The following is a 22,731-nucleotide window of genomic DNA, read 5'->3' on the forward strand; positions in this document are numbered from 1 at the left end:
AGAACCATCTCTGCCTGCCACATCATGTAACCATTAACCCCTGGGGAGAGAGAAGCAATTACAGTTAGGTTGCTTGCTCAGGGACACAAGTGTAATGACCGGGACTTGAACCCACACTTGGCCATAACATCTAAAAAAGAGTTCCAATGCACATGACATTTTAAATAAGCAAACTTATAGACTTGATAGTAGCATGGCCGTAAAGTTATCTGATAAGCAAGCTTGTGTTTGGTGACAGGTATTAAAATGCATCTGCTAAGCAAGCTTTGGTTGAGAGACAAACGAACTCATCTGCAAATTAGAGTAGAGGGACAGGTAAACTCATCCGATAAGCAAGCTTCAGTTGGACGACAGGTAAACGCATCTGCTAAGCAAGCTTTGGATGCGAGAAAGATGAGCTCAGCTGCTAAGCAAGCTTGGGTTCGGGGACAGGTTAACAAAACTGATACACAAGCTTCGGAATGCATGAACAAGAAAACTTTTTTTTACTGTTCAGATCAAGAAAATATAGTGGAATTCAATCATTATTTCGTAAGCATTGCATCAAAACACCATCGATACATATTTCTACAGACTAATAATTTGAACACAACAGACATATGCAATGTCCTCAGGATAGTTGCAAAGAGGAAATAATTGCCATGCGAAACCGGTCTCTACTCTGGCATTATTCATGAGCATCGAAGTGTGTCATCAGATCAGTTCAGGATACCATTCAAACTGTTCTTTCAAAAAAAGGGGGCATAATTTATCAGGATCGTTTACTTTCACACGCAGAGATTGTTTTGAGAATGTTTTATTTGCAAAAGAGTCGAGCGCTATAAAGAGCGCTTTCTTCAGAAATTTATTAACATCTGCCATGGTTTGTAGTGGTAAGTGCATTCTTTAGTGATTCACTTTTATCAATTAACACGATTTTGCAGGTGCCTATGCTGCCCTAGACTTGATTCAAGTCCCATTCTTGAGTGAGAGATCCCTAGAATGTCATGCCAACTTAATGAAACAACCCATAGCATACAGTACATGCAGTGTGTGGTCTGATTGGTCTGTTCCTAATGACATAGTTTGTCACTACTACAAACTTTCGCTAGACACCACGGCCATATACTGTGTGCCTCATGTTATCCTAGGAAAAAAATAAACAGTCAGCTGGCTGAACCCCAGTTGTAGTTCCATTAATTCTGGGTGACCCAGAGTGAAATAATTAAAAGGATAAAAATCAAACTAACAACACTTGGTTGGCAAAATTGACATTATTATATCTGAGTAGTTTTAATAAAATACATCAAGTCGAGTCTCCACCTTGAAGCATTTTTTGTCATGATGTAACTAATCCGTAATAACGGATTACTTATCCGTAATAACGGATTACTAATCCGTAATAACGGATTACTAATCCATAAGAATGAATTAACGGATTAATAATCTGTAATAACGGATTTCGAATCCGTTATAACGGATTACTAATCCGTAATAACTGATTGCGAATCAGTAATAACGGATTTGAATTTTATTTTTTGTTGGCACTAATGGGCCTTCGTAAGCTTCAACCATGCTTCAACAATCAAAGTTACAAAAAAAAAAAGTCACAACAGACGTACAAAACAAAACATTCCTTTTGGCTGATATAGGTGGATGTTTTTACTATTGACATCTAATACATACATAAGTAAGTGATACTTTTACTTACATTTACATTGTTTACAGAGTTGTTTGTTTTAATTTAACTTTATTTTTAAGAATAAGACTAAGATTAAGATTAAGAAGAGTAGAGGCGTAGACCAAACCGAAGAAAACGCATTTAAAAGTAGCGGACGGCGGAATGAACCAGATAAATGTAATCTAACAGGCCTCACCTTCACTAGTGTGCTTTAGTTACTTCATAAATAATACTTTACACAGATATTTACAGTAAAAATTGTCCACTTACTCATTTTGTACTTCCCGCGGCATTCACCATCTTGGAATGATCACGGAATGCAATACTAAACAAAACTAGTCTACAGAGGGCGCTAGTCAATAATTAACAGGGATCAATAGCTATTTTGGGGGGTTTATCAGAATAAGGCGTACCAGCCAAAGTTGACAAGTTTTGGTAATGCTTCTCAGTTCAGCTTCCTGTTTGGTATAGAGAGTTTTTGTTACTGCGGTAGATGCATGCTTCGAAGATATTAGTAGTTTTCAGCCAAACATTGTTGTTTTCGACAAGAGTCAAAGCCAACGAAAATGCAGATGAGGCCAAATAATATCATTACCCTCACAGAACCATCCGTCGTCTAAACTGACAACCCCTATTAATATTTGATACAGAGTTTGGCGACATAAATCTCAAAAGATTCGTATAAGAAGCGTCAATGCGTTAATACTTCTCAGACTGTGTTCCTCTAGGGATTATTCTTATAGTTTTGGCGATAATTCATTTTGTCAACTAAAATTATTAAATGCTTTATACTCGGCATAAGTCTGGGTGGTGCATGTTGTTGTGCATAAACAGTGGGGTGAGCAAAAATTTCATTGCTTAGTAAAATCAGATTACCGGCCAAGACTCCACTCAATTGTAATGCTAAGTAAACAACAGCTTAATACTAGTCATAAGCAATGTATATGGCAGGAAATTTTGGCCAGTAACATGTGTAAAATAAGCGAGCTATTTTCGTGCTTAAGTAAATTTCTTGCTTAAGCAGCTCTATGAAATTGGCCCCAGGTCATGTGACTGGTTGGGTGGCCTCTGAGGGCTATTTGCATGAATACAAGGGATAATCAGCAAGCAGCTGAGGTCAGTAAATTGGGTTTTTGATTGGGTAAGGGCTTGGCCAATCATAGGTTTAGATTCCAACTTCTAACCAATGGGGTTGCATTATCTAAGGGGTCTTTTGGGAGGGAAAAGGGTTAAACATCACTTTTGTCACAGTTTTTGTTGGTCATGCAAAAGCTGTAACCGAAATCTCAGTAATGGTGTCTGTAGCAAATTGTGTCCGAGTATAAGGAGGTACAGAAGCTTTAGAATAAAGTACAATGTGTTTTTAGAAATGTTTCAATAATGAAAAACAAAACAATGCAATGTCTTTTACAGGACAATATTAGTATGTTTTAGTAATTTTACAATGTTAATTCTATATCACACAGTTGTTTCTTGTTTCATATGATCAAGGTATTTATTTAACACTAAACCATACATGTAAATGTTGAACCTGGCAAAATAAAATGAACATTAAACTTACTATACACGTAGCGGGCAAAAACACTTCAAAGTAAAGTGATCAATAGTTATGGTAATACGCATTAATAGGGCTTCTGAAAATAATTAGGTTAGAAGACAATACCAGTATGAAAACAAAAAGTTGCTACATAGATTGGTTTGGACAATCTCGCAAATACTTGGTACGCATGCATAGCATGGGGATCATGTTTGATTGCGAGCCGGATCAGCATGCAAACCAGTTCTGCACCGATGCAGAGTCAGGGACGCCATTGAGATACAAGCACATCACACAGTTCCACAAGACATCACTCTAACTGACAGGCATTACAGATCAAGAACAACTTGGATCCTTTCGCCCAAATGTGCATCACTCCAGTGCTACTTTGCTCCACCACCACTACTAGTCCAGCTTTCTCCTGACGACGAGCGGAGTCTCAAGAAAACTTTGTGTTAGTGAGTTCAATTTGCAGATGAATCCGGATGATCATGCTGTAATATCAAGATCCATTGGAAGATTTGTTCAATGTTGTTCATGCTCGTGGAAAGTCTACTCATTGGTCAAAGTACATCCTTAGTAACAGTCAAAGCTGGTGGATATGACCTTAGATGAGGGCAGTCATCATGAAGAAACAGTCCTCCTTTACAAAGACTGTGTTGAAGCAACAGTTTTATTGGTGCTGCATAATGTGGCTCAGCATCTTGACGTAACCAACTCTTAGTTGTTCCACTCTGCTCATCCTATAATAACAGAAAATAAAAAAGATTTTAAAGTTAAATTTGTGTGTATTAGCAAAGTTTTAGCAAATATCAAAGCAAGCTTATAGTCCTTTCACACAAGAGCACTTTAGCAAGGGTCCCTTGCTATTGTAGCCTGGTGGTAAAACTTAACAAAATGTTCCTTGTATGAAAGGACAACCATTTTTTTTTCTGTCCAAGTTCTCTTGCAAAAACATTTCTACATTTTACAACAGGCTAAAATTAAGCAACAGACCCCAGTTAAGTTGCCGTCATGTGAATAGCACTTTAGCTTACAAAAGCCTTGCTTCACCCTATGCCTAGATGTTGTCCTGTTTGTCATTATTTACTCAACTTCGGTGTAAATTGTTATTGTCTTTACTACATCTGTGGTGTGCCATTATTTATTCATTATCATGTATATTAAATTTAATGATGTACACAAATTAATGTAACTTTATGGCAACATTGAAATAAATATATTGAAATGAAAGAGATCTTTTACCTTCAAGGATCCTGATAAGTAGGTGTAGAAACACTTAATGTCTATCTCCTCAAGCCATGACGTATCTCTCTTTGTGTTGTGATGTCACATCTTCATATGGTCCATGTTGACAGGATGGCAGAAAAGTAGTCATCACAATCACCTGTATGTAAGTAGTAGTTGAGCGAGAGGTTGTCTTCAGCCGATGCCATCTCAGGAACCTCTCCTGGTCGCCTTCCACGCTCCGTCCAGCATCCGTGGTGCGTCCTTCTGCAGCTGATCTATGAATGTTAGTCTCCCCCTACCCTTGCTCCTGTTTTCAGCGATGGGTTCCAAGAGAACTAGGGGCTCACAGCTAGCTCTAGATGGCAGATACAGTGGCCAGCCAGCCTCATTCTTCGTTTCCTGATCTTGACAGATACTCTTGGCTGGGCATCTAAGAGCTGGAAGTTGGGCATAGATGGTCTTCCAAGTTTACATCAAGGGCCATTGGTAGCATTCTTGATATAGATGCCATCTAGCGCTCTTTCTTGAGCTGCATCAAGATCAGCACAATTTGCACCATCGGACTGAAGAGAAAGAATGACCTCTAGGGGAGCGCCATCTGAAAGAAAGTTGTAATCACATCAGTACAAACCATATAGAGTCTAATATAATGTAATCATCTAGTGATCATCACGGGACTACTGCTTCAAAATCAAATCAAAATTAGCTCAAAAATTGAGTTCAATTCCTACTTTTCTAAGTTTCTGTCATCTCAAAGACGCAGACTGTATATTTTAAAGTGATGGTGTAGATGGGAGTGATAGACCGGCAGCCCAGAGCACTTTGGTTAAAGGAACGAGGTACCAATATTTGACGACGGGAACGTTTAGTGGATAACCTGACATAATCAGATATGGATGTCTGCCGGGGACCCCCCGCTGCATGTGGCGCATGGACCCCCAACAAAGAGGCAAAATAATGGGCTGAATCAAACATTCTAGGTACCACATGAAACCAAGTGGAAATGGTCATTACCATGATACTAAGTAAACAAAATCAACCGCCAGACAAATTTTCTGCTGCATTAGGCCTGCCAGACACCCCCTTCCGCAAATATTTAGTGTACAAACCTATGGGTTGAAAATTACCAGTTGTCAAATTACCTCAGATTTACATGAAACTTTGTTTAACTGTTCCACTATGGCTAAAATGAACACAAACCAAAAATTAAATCCATACTCCATGTCGTTTCTGAGATACAGCCTCTTACAATATACTAAAATCTCCCCCTTTTGGAGCTCCGCCCCCGGCCGACACCGCGCGTCGTGGTGGTATTCTTTCAAACGTTAAGCCCGTAATTTAATAACGACACCAGCTTTGCGGCTGAAAGGTGTATACTATTTAAGTTATGGCCCTTGAGTCATAATTTGGCTGCATTGGGCCTACCAGACACCCCCACCCCCGGGGTTCAACATCGGAGGAACGACCTAAAACCAAGTTGAAATTACCAAGGCCTTTTGCACTATTCTTAACACAAGACATTATCAGGCGCCGGACAAATGTTTTGCCCGGCAGACACCTCCCTTACCCGGGTTAAACAAAGGAATCACCTGAAACCAAGTAATGACCAAACACACTATTCTTTGACGTCCAGTATCAATCACCACCAGACGAACGTTTTGCTGCATTTGGCCCGGCAGACACAGCTCCCTTCCCCGGGTTAAACATCAGAGGAACCACTGAAACCAAGTTGAAATGTGACCAATACAATATTATTCTTAATGCAAGTATCAACTGCCAGATATCAACTGCCAGACGAAAGTTTTGTTGCATTTGGCCTGGCAGACAACTCCCCCCCCCCCCCCCCCCCCCCCGGGTTAAACATCAGAGGAACCCCCTGAAACTAAGTTGAAATGACCAATAACAATATTCTTAATACAAGTATCAACTGCCAGACAACAGTTTGGCTGCATTGGGCCCGGTAGACAACTCCCTCCCCCCCCCCCCCCCCGGGTTAAACGTCAAATGAACCACCTGAAACCAAGTTGAAAAGGCCAATAACAATATTCTTAATAAAAGTATCAACTGCCAGACGAAAGTTTTGCTGCATTGGGCCCGGCAGACAACCCCACTCCCTCGGGTTTTAGAAGAACCGCCTAAAACTAAGTTGAAATAACCAATAACAATATTCTTAATACAAACGGAAGTATCAACCGCCAGACATTTTTATGATTCTTCATTGGGCCCGGCAGACACCTCCCCAACCTCGGGGTTAAACTTCAAAGAAACGACCTAAAACCAAGTTGAAATTACCAATAACAATATTCTTAAACCAAGGGGGTGGGGGTGTCTGGCGTGCCCAATGCACCAATTTTTTGTCTGGCGTGTTATGATACTTGTATTAAGAAGAGTGTAAATTGGTCATTTCAACTTGGTTTGAAGTGGTTTCTCTGATGTTAACCCGGGGAGGGATGGTGTCTGCCGGGCCCAATGCAGCAAAACTTTCGTCTGGTGATTGGTACTGGTATTAAGAATATTGTTATTGGTCATTTCAACTTGGTTTCAGGTGGTTCCTCTGATGCGTAAAACCCGGTGTGGCGGTTTCAGTTTTCCGCCATATTCAGTTTTCCGGGACTCAATAAAGCATAACAGTTTTGACTTCTTTCGGTTGCTGCGCGCAGGTGTCGCATGACGCTATGTTACCGTATTTGGTCATTCGGAAAACTGAACACGGCGGAAAGTTGAAACCGCCACACCGGGGGAGTGGGGTTGTCTGCCGGGCCCAATGCAGCAAAACTGTTGTATGGCAGTTGATAATGGTGGTAAGAATATTGTTATTGGTCATTTCAACTTAATTTCAGGTGGTCCTTTGATGTTTACCCCGGGGACGGGGAGGTGTCTGTCGGGCCCAATGCAGCAAAACTGTTGTCTGGCAGTTGATACTGGTATTAAGAATATTGTTTTCGGTCATTTCAACTTAATTTCAGGTGGTTCCTTTGATGTTTAACCCAGGGGGAGGGGAGGTGTCTGCCGGGCCCAATGCAGCAAAACTGTTGTATGGCAGTTGATAATGGTGGTAAGAATATTGTTATTGGTCATTTCAACTTAATTTCAGGTGGTTCCTTTGATGTTTAACCCAGGGGGAGGGGAGGTGTCTGCCGGGCCCAATGCAACAAAACTGTTGTCTGGCAGTTGATACTGGTATTAAGAATATTATTGTTATTGGTCATTTAAACTTAATTTCAGGTGGTCCTTTGATGTTTACCCCGGGGAAGGGGAGGTGTCTGTCGGGCCCAATGCAGCAAAACGGTTGTCTGGCAGTTGATACTTGTATTAAGAATATTGTTATTGGTCATTTCAACTTAATTTCAGGTGGTTCCTTTGATGTTTAACCCAGGGGGAGGGGGTGTCTGCCGGGCCCAATGCAGCAAAACTGCTGTCTGGCAGTTGATACTTGTATTAAGAATATTGTTATTGGTCATTTCAACTTAATTTCACTTGGGGCCTTTGGGGAGGGGAGGTGTCTGCCGGGCCCAATGCAGCAGTTGATACTGGTATTAAGAATATTGTTATTGGTCATTTCAACTTAAATTCAGGTGGTTCCTTTGATGTTTACCCCGGGGGAGGGGAGGCATCTGTCGGGCCCAATGCAGCAAAACTGCTGTCTGGCACTTGATACTTGTATTAAGAATATTGCTATTGGTCATTTCAACTTAAATTCAGGTGGTTCCTTTGATGTTTACCCCAGGGGAGGGGAGGTGTCTGTCGGTCCCAATGCAGCAAAACTGCTGTCTGGCAGTTGATACTTGTATTAAGATTATTGCTATTGGTCATTTCAACTTGGTTTCAGGTGGTTCCTTTGATGTTTAACCCGGGGAGGGTATATGTGTCTGTCGGGCCGCGCCCAATGCAGCAAAACATTGTCTGGCGGCTGATATTGTCTTCTGTTAAGAATTGTGCATTAGGACTATTGGTAATTTCAATTTGGTTTTAGGTTGTTCCTCCGATGTTTTACCCCGGGGGTCGGGGTGTCTGTCAGGCCCAGTGCAGCCAAATTATGAATCAAGGGCCACAACTTAAATAGCATACAATTTTTAGCCACACAGCTGGTGTCGTTATTAAATTACGGGCTCTTAACGTTTGAAAAGAATATCACCACGACGCGTGGTCGTTCGGGGGCGGAGCGCCAAAAGGGGGAGATTTTAGCATTTTTTAAGAGGCTGTATCTCGGAAACGATATGGAGTATGGATTTAATTTTTGGTTTGTGTTCATTTTAGCCATAGTGGAACAGTTAAACAAAGTTTCATGTAAATCTGAGGTAATTTGACAACTGGTGAATTTCAACCCATAGGTTTGTACACTAAATATTTGGGGGAGGGGGTGTCTGGCAGGCCTAATGCAGCAGACAATTTGTCTGGCGGTTGATATTTTTTACTAAGCATGATGTTAATGACCATTTGCACTTGATTTCATGTGGTACCTAGAATGTTTGATTCAGCCCATTATTTTGCCTCTTTGTTGGGGGTCCACGTGCTACACACAGCGGGGGGTCCCTGGCAGACATCCATATCTGATTATGTCAGGTTATCCACTAAATGTTCCTGTACTCAAATATTGGTACCTCGTTCCTTTAACCAAAGTGCTCTGGGCTGCTGCTCTATGAGCTTGTTAATCATGCAGTTTGGTGCAGGTTTGATGTTAGAGTGAATAAATGGTGATAATAATATACCTTTAGGATGGACGTAATCCCTCTGTGCCGTAATACCACGAGATTACAGTGGTTGCAGGGTCTGTCATGAGAGAGCATGTAGATGAGAAGGACTCCATCCCAGGTTCTCAATCTCAGTCACTGCATGTTGGGAAACAAAGATAACATTCTCTAAGTTGTGAAACATGTTTGGCAACAACAATCACAGTAAATGAAGGTAGCTCCAGTGGTAAGAGAGTTAAGCAGCCCTGATGGGCCAGCACTAAGTGCTTAAAGAAGTGCTTGAATGAGAATGTTTGCATGGGAATGCTGTTTAAACTTGCTTATAATGTGTTTGTCATGGAATGTATTTTTGGTGTATTTACACTTCTAGATCTCCTGTTGTTATCATTCACAAAACTAGGCCCCCACCCCAACATTTCTGCAGTTTCCCAAACTCTATTGCCTCATGGGTGTTATAAGTAGTACACAGTGCTATCATGCTCTACTCCAAATGTAATCATTAGTCTTACCACAGTAATTACTTTTCTGTGCTTAGCAGCTTTGTGATGATTGGTCACTGACTGGAGAAGCAATTGGTTATGGTTAGACTGTTGCATTATAACCAAGTTATTATAGCTAATCCTACTGGGATCGATTTCACAAAGAGTTAGGACTAGGTCTAACTTAGGACTAGTCCTAGGAGATATACAAATTGCATGGATAGTCCTAAGTTAGGACGAGTAACTAGTCCTAAATCGAGATAACACTAGTCCTAACTCTTTGTGAAATCCACCCCTGGGAATCTTTACCACAAGCAGAAAGAGCTTTTTATACATCAAATTCTGCTAAGCAAACTTTTCTGCTTAGCCGCTTTGTGGTGGGCACTGACTGGAGAAACAATTGGTTGGACTGTTGCATATAAGCTATTTTATAGCTAATCCTCCCGGAAATCTTTCACACAGAAAGAGTTCCTTTTTGTAACATCAAATTCGGCTCAGCAGCTTTTTGTAATAGTTATTGGGCCCTGAAACTGAGAGAGGCGAGATGGGTTGGATTGGAGCACTGTTGGATTTGGAAAATTTTACCAAAGATTTGTTTTTTTCTTTACAAATATTGAAATTACCAACAGCATTGGGTGAATTTCGCTGCTTGGGTACAATTATTGCCAAGTTCTACTTTTCATTTCAAGAGTCATGAGAAGACTTGGAAATCACATGTAGCCTAGTTTTGAGCATAGTGTGGCTGCGCTGTTGAATCATTGGGGAAGAAAACGACAACTGTTTGGCACCATATGTGGCTGTACTTATTGACGAGTGGTGGCAATTGGCGGACCCAATGGAGATTCAACACCTCAGTTGAATCTCCCCCTATTCAATGTCTGGGGCACTCTGTGCCGGAAAGTCCTGCCTCCTTCAAATAGGCCTCTACCTATTTCATTTTAGTGTGTGTGGGGGGGGGGGGTACAATATTTTCCCTTATCAAATTCCCATATTTTTTCTCTTTCAGATTGGGTTTCTTGTTTGTTCCAACTAGAACAACTGATTCCAAATGCTTGTTTCGTTTCGCAACTACTTGCACATGCCGATATCTTTTTTCTGGCCAATATTTGCAGCTCTGGTTTAATAATCGTAATCTGTACTGTGTATTGCAATACATCGTACAAATAACCAAGATGACAAGCTGGTGTCTTGCACAAACTTTTCTAAACATTGTGCATTAACCACGGTTAAGTAAAACTTTGGTTTGGTGTACTACTGTATCGTCACATCAGTGCAAAAACATTGTATCTCCTTAAGTAGCATTAACGATTCACGCAAGTTTGAACGTTTTAAAAGCTTTAAAAATCTCACTTAAAAGAACCAGGATGTACCAACAAAACCAAAAGACGCCAAGATACAACAAATTTATCATGTGTTTGCGCGCGAGATGACTTTTACAATTGAGATATTCTGTTGTTGCACTGACTGATAAGGATATTTGTAACATAATCATCCAAATATGTCAAGTTCAAACAATTGTTTCTGTCAACATTAAAACATGCATCGGTAGTTGCATCACTATTTCCCTTTTTAGATCTGCCAAACCTACCCCCCCCCTTCTTTCTCAAGACAGGACCTCCGGCAAATTTAACCCCCTCTGTTTTTCTGACCTTGAATCTGCCCCTTTTTAGTCTACCACTCGATGTACTCCTCCATGGTTTGATCATTTCAAATAGCAGTAGATGTTAGGAATCTGTCTTGGTCCAATAGTGCCAAGGAGTTCATTGTATTTCTGTGATACCTCTACATCTTCAGTTTACTGTCACATGTTGCTTGTATGTTGAGTCCACCGGTTGATGCTCTGTGTGTCCTCATGAAGAATGTTGAAAAGTCAATCTGAAAGAAAGGAAAATAAAACAAACAAGTTGATTAAATATGCATGTACACTATACACATCACTCAAAGGTTCAATAGGGCTGGAGTTTCACGGTGGCCATTGCCGTTGTTGCCCTTCAGTGGCCGTGATGCCCCTTAAAAATAACCAAACATTATGGCCGAAGTTTACCGGGCCCTTTTTCACCTTTTAAATCCCAGATCCACTGCCGTCTACTGGCAGCCTGACGCACCACCGATAGCATGCATCTAGGATCCAACTAAATTCGTCACCATAGTGTAGTACCCAGTGCAGACACTGCAGTGAACACAAAACAACCGAACTTCACCATGCAACCTCATTTCCGCTGTGCTGACAACACACAGAAATAGTGCGCCACGGCTTGTACCCATAAGTAAGCTTTTCAGTAACAGAATTTTGCACCACCCAAGGCCTAGTGGTAAAATTATCAAGAACCAGGCCTTGGCAGGTTTAAACCACTAGTTTAAAACCGATTCAACACACTTTGATTCCCATTCATAAATACACTTTTCGGTCAAAAAAACATAACCCAGGAGTAAATGGGTACCTGTACGAGCAGAGATGGTTCTTGTGATTGATTAAGCCGAGTAGCGCATATTAATGTTGCACAGGCTGCATACTCCCCTCCAGGGAGCTGAGATGGTTTAAGGAGTAATTTAAGGCCCAGTGACCAGGGGTAATAATGTGAAGCGCTTTGGACTGCCTCTGGGTATGAAAAGTGCTATAATATAAAAACTGGTTATTATTATTGTTATTGTAAGTGGTAAAACAAACTATTTTGGGACTGGGGATTTATCATTTTAAAAAAAATGTGAGATTGCGGAGTGGATTCTATGGATGTTCCCTGATTCTATGAGAGTTTTAAAGGACTCAAAGGGCTTAATTTTTGCAAGATTAAAAACAAATAAGAAGAGATTTGAGTTGCCAAATTTACAAATAGTGCAGTCTCATTCACGCATAGCGTGTGGTACGTCGATCACACCTGGCCTGCCACTGTTGCGCACAACGTATACGGGGTAAAACTTTACAAGCAGTTGGCGAAGTAGTTGTACTATTTAAAATTATTGCTACTTCATATTCTGTTGAAGGCATTATTAGTTAATCATTTTGTGGTATTATGATGTTCATATCTTGAAAGAATCCAAATTAATCAAATTTCAAGTACATGTCACTTCATGACCCGTGCTTTGTTGTAAGTTATGAGAGCATGCAAGAATGCTTGCTCTATCCCTACCGATGCGTTGTGTATAAGGCATTTTCTTTGAAATATGGACCATATTACAGTCTCAAATGTCATTTTTCAAAAAATTATTTTTGACCTTTTCAGATATTTCAAATAATTGTATACGTATTTAGGTTTACTAAAATGTTCATTTAAGGAGAACAGTTAATTTTAATCGTGTGGTGATCAATTAAAAAATATAGAGTCTGCAGCAGTGAAACATAGTTACTTACATGTATATTTAATTCAAAACTAGCTAACGCAAATCACAAGGAAGGATTTGGGTACCTTTTCAAAATGTCCATAGATTTACATTAAACTTACAGGGTTTGAAGATAATGATAGTGGAAAGCTTCCGAAGATAATGATAATGGAAAGCTTCCCTTCAAATATTACTTACTGAGGTGCTGTAGTTTTTGAGAAATGAGTTAAACAATGTAATGAAAATATGTTTGTAAATGATTAAATAAATTTTGTCTCATGAGACGAAAATTATTTTCATGACATTGTTTTACACGTAATATTTTCAGGGAAGCTTTCAACTATCATTATCTTCAAAGTGTGTAAGTTTAGTGTTAATCTGTGGACATTGCGTTTATTGTCAGTTTACTAAAGTTACATAGACCCTTTAATATAATTAGGCCCAACAGATGTACTTTCAAATAAAATCAGTAAAAAATCAACAAAACACCAACCACAGAAAATATAAGCCTGACAGAGGAGGGCAAAAGGTTGATAGAAAATCAAAAAAATATTGTCTGTAATTATTTTTTTTTCTGGCACAAGACTACTGTAATTTCTCTGATTGTTGCAGCCTCTCATAGCTAATATCTATCAAAAATACAAACTTTGTCAAGCGTCCATATTTTTTCTTTTTTAAGGTAAAAAACTTTAGTTTCGAACGAAATTTTTGACAGATTTTAAGTGACGATCGCCAAAAAATTACAGATTTGCGTGATGTTCCAGAAAATAGACGGACTTAACAGCAAAATGACATTCCAGACTTAATTACCTTCGCGCAATCCCAGCAAACATATCTGAACGGAAGTTGATTTAGTTTCCAAAAACTAGCGTTCTGAAGAGAGTATTTCCGTTGTAAATCATCTGAAAGACGTTTTGGTTTTTTCGCCTGGAGCTGTCCGATGGATTGTCGAACGAAGGTAAATGACAACGTTATTTTCTTGACAGAGTTATTTTGCACAGGTATAAGATCACGCAGAAAAATATGTGACTGATTGCGCGTTGGTAAAAACACTGAAGGTGCCTGACTACAAACAGACGTGTGAGGGGAACGTCTCGTGTCAAAGGTCAACTTATAGGCCAATCAGAAAATTCATAAACGTTGCGCAAAAGTAAGTGACAAACAAGGGCAAATTACATCGCTGGAGATTTGAAAAGCTGATTACTCTGATAGTTGACCAGGATTGCAGCAACCATTGTCACAAAAAAACTTTTATTTAAACGTGTTTTCATTGTATTTTATTTTCGAACTTATTGAATGTCTTAAAAATTTGTTGATTCACGTGTTTCTTATTGTTGATATTTTTAAAGGAAAAAAAGACGAATGGAAAATTACAGATTAAAAAAAAAAAAAATTATTGTCGGACTTTGATTGTCTTTTGCTGTTATTTGTCAACATCCCCCACCACCTGCGCATTAAAAAGTTAAATAAATGCCCTGCCTGCACATATGAACTTTTGATCATTTAAATACCTCAATTATCTAACAGGTTATTGAGGTCTGTCAAAAATGGTGATGTCAGGGACTCAAAATATTCTACCTTGATTTATTTGAAAGGTATGGGCTTTCAAAATTATGTTCGATATCTTGCTTGGTACCTGTTAGTTTTTTACAATGTATAAATAAACAAAATAGCTTTCACTTATAAAAATATCAGGGTCCGAATTTGAGACTTACAAATGGTCCACATAATAAAGAAGATGCCATAAACAACCGCCATGTCCTTCCTGAGCCACACAGGTACCAGGTACTTCAGATCACAAGGAAGATGGTGCCAGCTTTGTTTACTGATTTTGTTAAATTAATACACCCGCTAATCAAAGTTTAAGTACAGGTACCATGCTTAGGTTGGCTCTGCAACTTGTATGACCTTTGCATGTGGCATACGCAAAACTGACCTGTTCCACTCTGCGTGTGGGGGCGTTTGATTTGATGTATAATTACAACGGGGCGGACACGTGTGCATAAATCCGCTTCATTATTAGTATAATCATTTTTTACATTAAAATATTTAGATCAAATTTAGAGGCTGGGGTGTTGTTCATGACTAGCCCACCTTGTTGAGCTGTAAATGGCTCCGCTTTTATTAACATCTGTCTCATCACTGTCGCCATTACAGCCCACCTTCAATACGTGTCTAAAACGCTAAGTTTTCAAAGGTCGCAAAATGTGTGGTAATTTGATTGCAAATTTCTCCCATGGATTTAAAAAAGTCCTATACTACTCCAACATACCTCATTTCATTCCTTACTTTTGTGGAATTACTATGACACTCAACAGGGCTTACTAAATGATGAATTTGTCCAGATGTGATGATTTGAAAATTTGTATAAAAATAAACGGCAAAACTTGCAAGTCATGAATATCCATATAAGGTGACGTCATGATCACTAGGCTTATCTGTGTGTGTGTACATTAAAAACTAAGTATGTATTTAAGGTGACATGGCGCTGCGCTGTAGCTGGAAACTACCTCCGCGCATCCTCACCTTATACATATTAATATTTACTTTGTACACGCACGCGAACGTCCGTCGATGTCAGTTTTTTCCCATAACCGATATATCAAAAATTTAATATCGAGTATACTCGATATATTGAGTATTTCCCGCACACAAGATGAAGCCTAAAAACAGCACTTGGTATACTCATGGAGGTAGAAATATATATATACCGATGACTGGTAGTTCAATAGGGTTACATTTAAACCTGTTTCTGTCTGATCCCCCGAACTTGTTTGTAGTTCAAACAATTTCAAAGTGCTTAGTCCCGCCCCGATTATTTCTGGTTTTACAACAAAGTATGATCGCCGCTACCGCTGGCTTGGCCAATTGGTGAACGCTCACCACAATTCTCGATCCGTGATTGGCCATGATTGGCCATCTAAAAATGACACAGAGCCTTTGTGAGGTGCGTGACTCGCCGACATTAAGGTGTCTGTTGCCGATGCATTGATGTAGAAGTGTCAATCAAGTTGTCCATTGGGCGCGGGCGGCTTTGAGTTGAGATCTGTGGTATGGTGTGGAAATAAATCTAATTTGGTGCGGTCAGAACTACATTAGGATGGGTAGACAGACCCGTTGTTCTATTTGGAGAGTGAAGTGTGTTAGGAGAGTGAAGTGTGTTAGGAGCGTGGCGCTTCAAACTTTGTCAACACTAATTAATGTAGTTACTAAACTTTTTCAGAGTCCAGAAAATACCCTCGAAAATAAAGACAATTCACGGCAATATATTGCCATGCCCTTTTTTATCCAACTGCCGTCAGTGGCCCTTTTGCCAAATTGTTAGATACATAATAAATGTCCTCTGGTATGTTTACACTACCTTTACGGTTGGGAATGGTTGAGATAATCATCGAAAAAAAATCCACTAGAAAGTTTCGCAAAACACAGACCTACCAAACTACGCGATCACAATAAACAACGCACGCAGCAGTCACATAGTTTCCAACAAAGGCTCGTAATCTTTTTACTTTGCATTCTACAATAAAGGCAAGAAACATTGAACGCTAGAACGCCGAAATAACACAGTGCATCATGCAATACCGCCTTGACCAAAGACTGCACGTGTCTGTGCATCCTTGGGCCATGCTTGGGCAAACAAGTTTTCCCCCGGAATTGCAATAACCACCAACGCTGGTGTGCACGCTTAAACCCTACAACAGCATACATGTAGTCTTCATTGGTACGCACGCAATAGCCCCCGACAGCGTGGTCTGCAAAGCATATAGTTCCTCGGAAATGTTAGCTTGTTTATGAAAACAACACAACGTGTAAGCTTTATTTGACCAAAATGACGGCAATTACGATACCTTGGATCGATAGAAAGATTATTTTACTGTATTAAACGTAAGATTGTTTTCTTCCTTGTTTTTTGTCTTGTTGGTTCGGGGAAGTTTTTGCGGGGTATTTTTTGCAAAGTCAAATTATTGATTTTGATCACATGTGCAATGGGAAGTTGCATCTGAAACAGCCGATAGGGTGGGGCAGCAGCGGCGGTTTCTTGTGAGGTTTTACTGGCGGCTGATGCGGCTGGGGGCTGATGTTGAAAACACAAAGAACAAGCAGACACACTTGGTTGTAAACGTATTTTATTTAATAGGGCAACTCAAAATGATGAAACTACATAATGACGATGGCTTTTCTAATACTTAAACACAGATTTCTTTTAAATACTTGGACACTTTTTTGGTATGTTCAATATCATTTAGGAACATCAAAATTTTCGATATATCGAAAATACGATATTACGATATCGGCGATTTCGATGTCAAAAAAATATTGAGTTTTTGAGTATTTTTGATATATCGGCGGACAATAACGCACGCAAATTGATAACTCAGCGTAGCCATACCGCATCAAGTGCCGTACCTTGGATATTGATGACTTGCAAGGTTCGCCTGGTGCCCTGACTTCTCACAACCAACAAGAGGAGAATCATTAAAGCCGTTGGACCCTTTCGGTACAGAAAAAAAAAAAAAAGTTCACAGATTTACAAATAATTTACAGGGGTTACAGAAGGTAATGGTGAAAGACTTCTCTTGAAATATTAGTCCATGAAATGCTTTACTTTTTGAGAAAACGAAAAAAACAATATAAATTCTCGTTAGCAAGAATTACGGATTTGTTATAAACACATGTCATGACACGGCGAAACGCGCGAAAACAGGAGTGGGTTTTCCCGTTATTTTCTCCTGACTCCGATGTCCGATTGAGCCTAAATTTCCACAGGATTGTTATTTTATATATAAGTTGTGATACACGAAGTGTGGGACTTGGGCAATACTGTTTACCGAAAGGGTCCAATGGCTTTAAAAGATGGCGGCGCCCATGAACGAGTCACGTTAAATGTAATTTTTGTACACGTTTTTTCTTTAACCAATTTTCAAATCATCACATCTGGACAAAGTCATCATTTAGTAAGCCCTGTTATGTGTTATAGTAATTCCACAAATATAAGGAATAAAATGAGGTACATTGTACGTTGGAGTAGTATACTATAGGATTTTTTTAAATGGGATAAATTAGCAATCAAACTACCACGCATTTTGCAACCTTTGAAAACTTAGCGTTTTAGACATGTATCGAAGGTGGGCTGTAATGGCGACAGTGATGAGACCGATGTTAAAAGCGGGCTAGTACGTGACAGTCTTGTATTTAGCACTCTTTTCATTCCACATGTTTATTGTTACACTACAACCTATCCCTGTACAGCAATAGTTAGTTCCACAAACTTTTAGCATTGTCGTCGTCGAGCTACATACAGTGTGTGTGTGTGTACGTGTGCCGTGTGTTAAGCGTGCTGGAAACACATAATTTAGCAGTTTTTAACAAAAGAAAGCAACCAAATTACAAACCCTATTTCGAAAACTTCATTTGGCCACCACCAAAGTGTCTTCCTCTATCTTCTAATTCCTTTAGTTTCAGGAATACTGTTTAAATTAAATGCTGATAAAAACCTGGCTAATATTTTGATAGATTGTGGCCAGTGTTCGCTGCATGTACACCATTGAAAAAGCGCTGTCTCGCGCACTCGTAAACTTGCACTTACCCATGCTGGGTTTCTGCCCTCAAGTCAAGCATTGCACGCGCACTGTGCATTATTGATAAGCGACTTAGTAAAGTTGAATACTGACGGCTAATGTGAGACTCGGCGTGTACAAACTTTTTCAGAAAATAAGCAGACTCGTTATTGTCGTGAGAGATGTCAACCTATGACAGGTATGAGTTTACGGGAAACGATAGCGGAACGAAACCACATTTGACAATTTCCAACAATAGTTGGTCGTTGTTAGTTAGTGTCCAACATGCATGACATGTCAAACTTGAAGTTTGAACTAGTGTTAGGCCTAATAATATTAATAATATAAATTATAATATATCCTCCTCTAAGCAGTTTTCACAGTATTATGCCTTTTTCTTTGAATTTGGAAAAAAATAATGATGCCATATCAACCTAATTTAAGCTTGGGCGATATCAGGATATTATCGAATATCGCGATATTAATTTGGAAACGATTTCAAAATCGGATGGATTTGGTTTTAATCGAAATATCGATATATCACGGTATATCGCAATATCGATTAAATATCGCGATGTATTTGCTAGCTGAGACATCTTGCACCCCATAGGTTTGGAGTAAAACCAGAAGAATAGGTAATTAGAACACCTCTCTTATGCTATGACTGTCTCTTCTACAACTTTCACTTGGAGTTTGAAGACTGATGATGTCAAATTTAATTAATCACGATTATATCGAATATTGCGATATAATGTCGGCGATATATCGTGATTAAAATAAACTGATATCGCCCAAGCTTAACCTAATTATCTTCATTTGTTAATATGAAGTACGCAAATACATATTAAAACTTGATGGACATTGAAATTTTCACACCACACACACCGATCTTCGATGACTTCAACTGGCCCCATTTGTTTTTGAGTTTTTCCTGTTTTCACGGCAAACAAGAAAGTACATGTATGGTTTCCCGGTGAAGCCATACATGTAAGAAACATCTGCAGTGACTCAAGTGTTCTTTGAGACTCTGTGTAAGACTCTCAAGCCAGCAGTTGTCTTCATTTTATTCAAAATATTTTATTAAAAATTACCATGGAACTTGGAACAAAAAAATTAAAAAAATCATAAAATGTGTGAATAATTACTGGCTTTCAAATATGTTTTTTAATTTATTTTTTGCAGTGCGTGTACGTGCACTGTCTGTTTGCATTGCATACCGTTCACTCAAAATGGGGCGCACGCACTGCAGCACTGCAACATTGTAACACCCCTTTTACAGAATGGTTTAGCCCAACAACAAATAATGCGTTTGCAAAGCAATGCGACAGGTTCAAAATATGAACCTGGGAATTCGCTCCGGGATCTGGTAAATTTTTGTCCATTTTTCTTCAAAATATTTCCTAAATGGTGTTTTGAGTATTATGGCAGGCTGCATTAGACATTGCGAATTAAGTTCGTACCCTCAGAATTTGTGTCATGATTTTTGAAAGTGGTAAAAATGGGGAAAAGCTGGTGACTAGCTGTCGAAATTGTACGTGTTGGACTAGGCTGTTTCAGTCAAATTTAATGCAGGTGATTTTTTCTCTGACAAGAAGTGGTCTGTTAAGGTGTATTCTTAGAAGTAAAAATCAATTTAAAATTTTGAAATCGGATGTTTGGTTGCAGAGATATACCGTTTTTAATGAGCGTGGATCGTGAAAAAAACGTACCCGTGTTCAAGTTCAATTCTTATGTTTTTCTTCATATCGGCCACGGCCAAGTTTAATGCACAGCCTATGGCAATAGAGGGCGCACACTAGGCGAGCGCCCTCTATCAATGGGGAGGTTTACAAACTGCTTTGAGGCGCTAGTATGTTTTTTTATGAACAGCAAAAAGTGATATTTTGTGAATCAAACTGAGGAGCGGCATCGTGGGGGAACATGTTAACTATAAAAATTAAATATGTGTTAAGTTTTGTAGGTGTTTGTGTGAATATTCTTTATTAATTATGTCAACAAATAGCATTATTACATTAACCAGAATGGAATAAAATTAAAGAGTTTATGACTGGTGTTTTCTTTAATTTAAGATCAGTTGATCCTTTGATTTAAAATTGTATACATCGATTATTTTTGTTATATTTACAAAGACAATTTCTAAAAACCAATGGCTATATACAATCAATTTTTTTGTTCAACTTTCGTTTCAATTAGTATAGGCCTTTAAAAGTATATAACAATACTAGTTTCTTTTGAGTCAAGATGAGCAGTCTGTTATTATCAATTCAGAACGTTGAAATTATCAAAGAAACAAGATCGGGCAGCTTTCCAGCTTTTCTATTATTAGAGCCCCGGCCTATCAAACTTATTGTAACACACGCCCTCTTGTGGTGGCACATCACGGAAACACGAAGATGTACGAGTACGACGTACATGTACAATCGTGCGTATTTAGGACAACTTTGCAAGAAATGGTCTAACAAAACCTTTCGGCGGAAGAAAACATAATCAAATTACACCAAATTTTCACAAGTTAAACTTAAAAGTATGGGAATTAGCACTGACAAAGTCGCATTCAATTTTGATGATTGTCTCTGGAAGAAATCTTGATTCAAAAAATGGAAACGCCGACAAAAATAGGTTTTTATAGTAAAAGCTATGCGACTAGCTGTACGATGTGCGGAATTTTATCGGCTACACGATGATGTAATCGTTATCTCATTTTGTGTAAACATGTGCTCCCGCATCGCAAAAAAACGTCTTCGGGCTTCTTCGGCGCTTTCCTGAAGATTTCCGAAATCCGTTGTCCACGGGGTTCAAAGTTGACGTCATGCACAAACGAATGGGCGCTGCACGCCAGGCCAAGCCTCTGTTTTTTGTCGTTGCTCTCTTTTTTTTACAATATCTCCGAAACTATTCATCCGATTTCGAATATTTTTGAAATGTAAGCACGAGGAGAGAATGCTCCTGCCTGCTGTCAAGTCTCATAGTTGTGAGTTGTACAAAATGTGAGTTATGATTTAATATATTTCATTCTTTTTTTTCGGGGCTGTGTGTGTGTGTGTTTTGGTACACGTAAAATCAACTTGATGAAACTGCCTAGTTGGACCAGATTAACCGTTGCCGCTCGAACCTATCTCGTAACCCTCCGGCCTGGCGGTCGTCGGGAGGAGGGTTACGTTATCGCAACTACCAAACTTTTTGCATTTACAAGTGCAAATAACCAGTGGAGCCTTACGTGTTTCTAAGTTTTGGTCAAGGAGAGGAGACTCTTTGCTTGGCAAATAAAACCACACAATTTTTAAACAGGGACTGTTTACATCGTGCCAGAGAGGTAAAAGATTTGCCATGATTTTAGGGACACCAGCCTGACCTCGAAACAGGACCTCCTAGTGATTTTAGTCCTACGATACGATTTTTTAATAATATTAGAATTACAATATACGATTATCTACCTCGGTAACCCTTCTGTTTCTTAGGCTATACTGCATGGCTTTCTACACCGAGTTTTCCAAGTTTATTCCAAGTGCAAGTGTTCATTTGTTATTCCGGCATTTACTACAAAAACATTGAACATTGTCATTCATTGGTGGCGCGCTATTGTCCACTGTCATTGCCTACCTATACTACAAAGGTTTTTAGTGTTAGGCCATCCATGCCCGCGCGGGTCGTTTGGCAAATTGCAAGTTATCGGTTTTTACAGCCAACTTGGACCGCCAAACACGGACTTGATACAACTTGAGAAACAAAAGGTTGAGTTAAATATCTCTACACGTGAATTTGACTGATATATATATATTTAAAATTGTGTTTAAAAAAAATGTAGTTACCTTTTCGATCAAAGCACGACGACGCCATTTTGTAAAGACACCAGGCCTAAGGCGCATGCGCATTCACCTGACGACATTTCTAGTTACATGCTGCAAAACAATGTCGTCTGCTAAAACCAAAATAAAGATCTGGATTTGATCATTACTGCAATCAATCTCCTGATGCAAGAATGTATGTAACGGTTGCAGTTGTGTGGTGCTGGGGATTCTAATTATAATAAGGCGCTCTACTTGTGATATTTAACAAGTTTAAGTTGTGTAGACTTGTTTTGAATGTATCATCATGTGAGTTATCTTCTCTCACAGAAGCTGGGAAGGAGGTTCCATTCTGCTGTAGTTTTCGGTAGGAACGTGTTATTGTAGCGATCCTTATTTGCGGGTACTTTTACGAAGGATATTGATTTTTTTTTTCGAGTTTGTACTCCAGTCATTTTGTAGTAAATATACTA

General features: G+C 39.2%; 1 long non-coding RNA gene across 3 annotated transcripts; it reads right to left on the bottom strand.

Annotated features, from left to right (window-relative positions):
* Positions 1-634: 634 nt before the first annotated feature.
* LOC139940948 (uncharacterized) lies at positions 635-22,330 on the bottom strand. 3 transcript variants are annotated; one of them, XR_011786508.1, is made up of 6 exons: positions 22,283-22,330; positions 11,247-11,472; positions 9,137-9,256; positions 6,017-6,145; positions 4,443-5,025; positions 635-3,940 (listed from the first exon to the last, which is right to left on the bottom strand). It is a non-coding gene; the product is annotated as an uncharacterized lncRNA (long non-coding RNA). The 3 variants fall into 3 exon arrangements; XR_011786509.1 differs by lacking the exon at positions 6,017-6,145 and adding an exon at positions 17,323-17,407 and having other exon boundaries at positions 636-3,940; positions 22,283-22,307; XR_011786507.1 differs by lacking the exon at positions 6,017-6,145 and having other exon boundaries at positions 636-3,940.
* Positions 22,331-22,731: the final 401 nt, after the last annotated feature.

Source organism: Asterias amurensis, chromosome 8 (assembly GCF_032118995.1).
Source record: "Asterias amurensis chromosome 8, ASM3211899v1".
NCBI classification, from domain to species: Eukaryota; Metazoa; Echinodermata; class Asteroidea; order Forcipulatida; family Asteriidae; genus Asterias; species Asterias amurensis.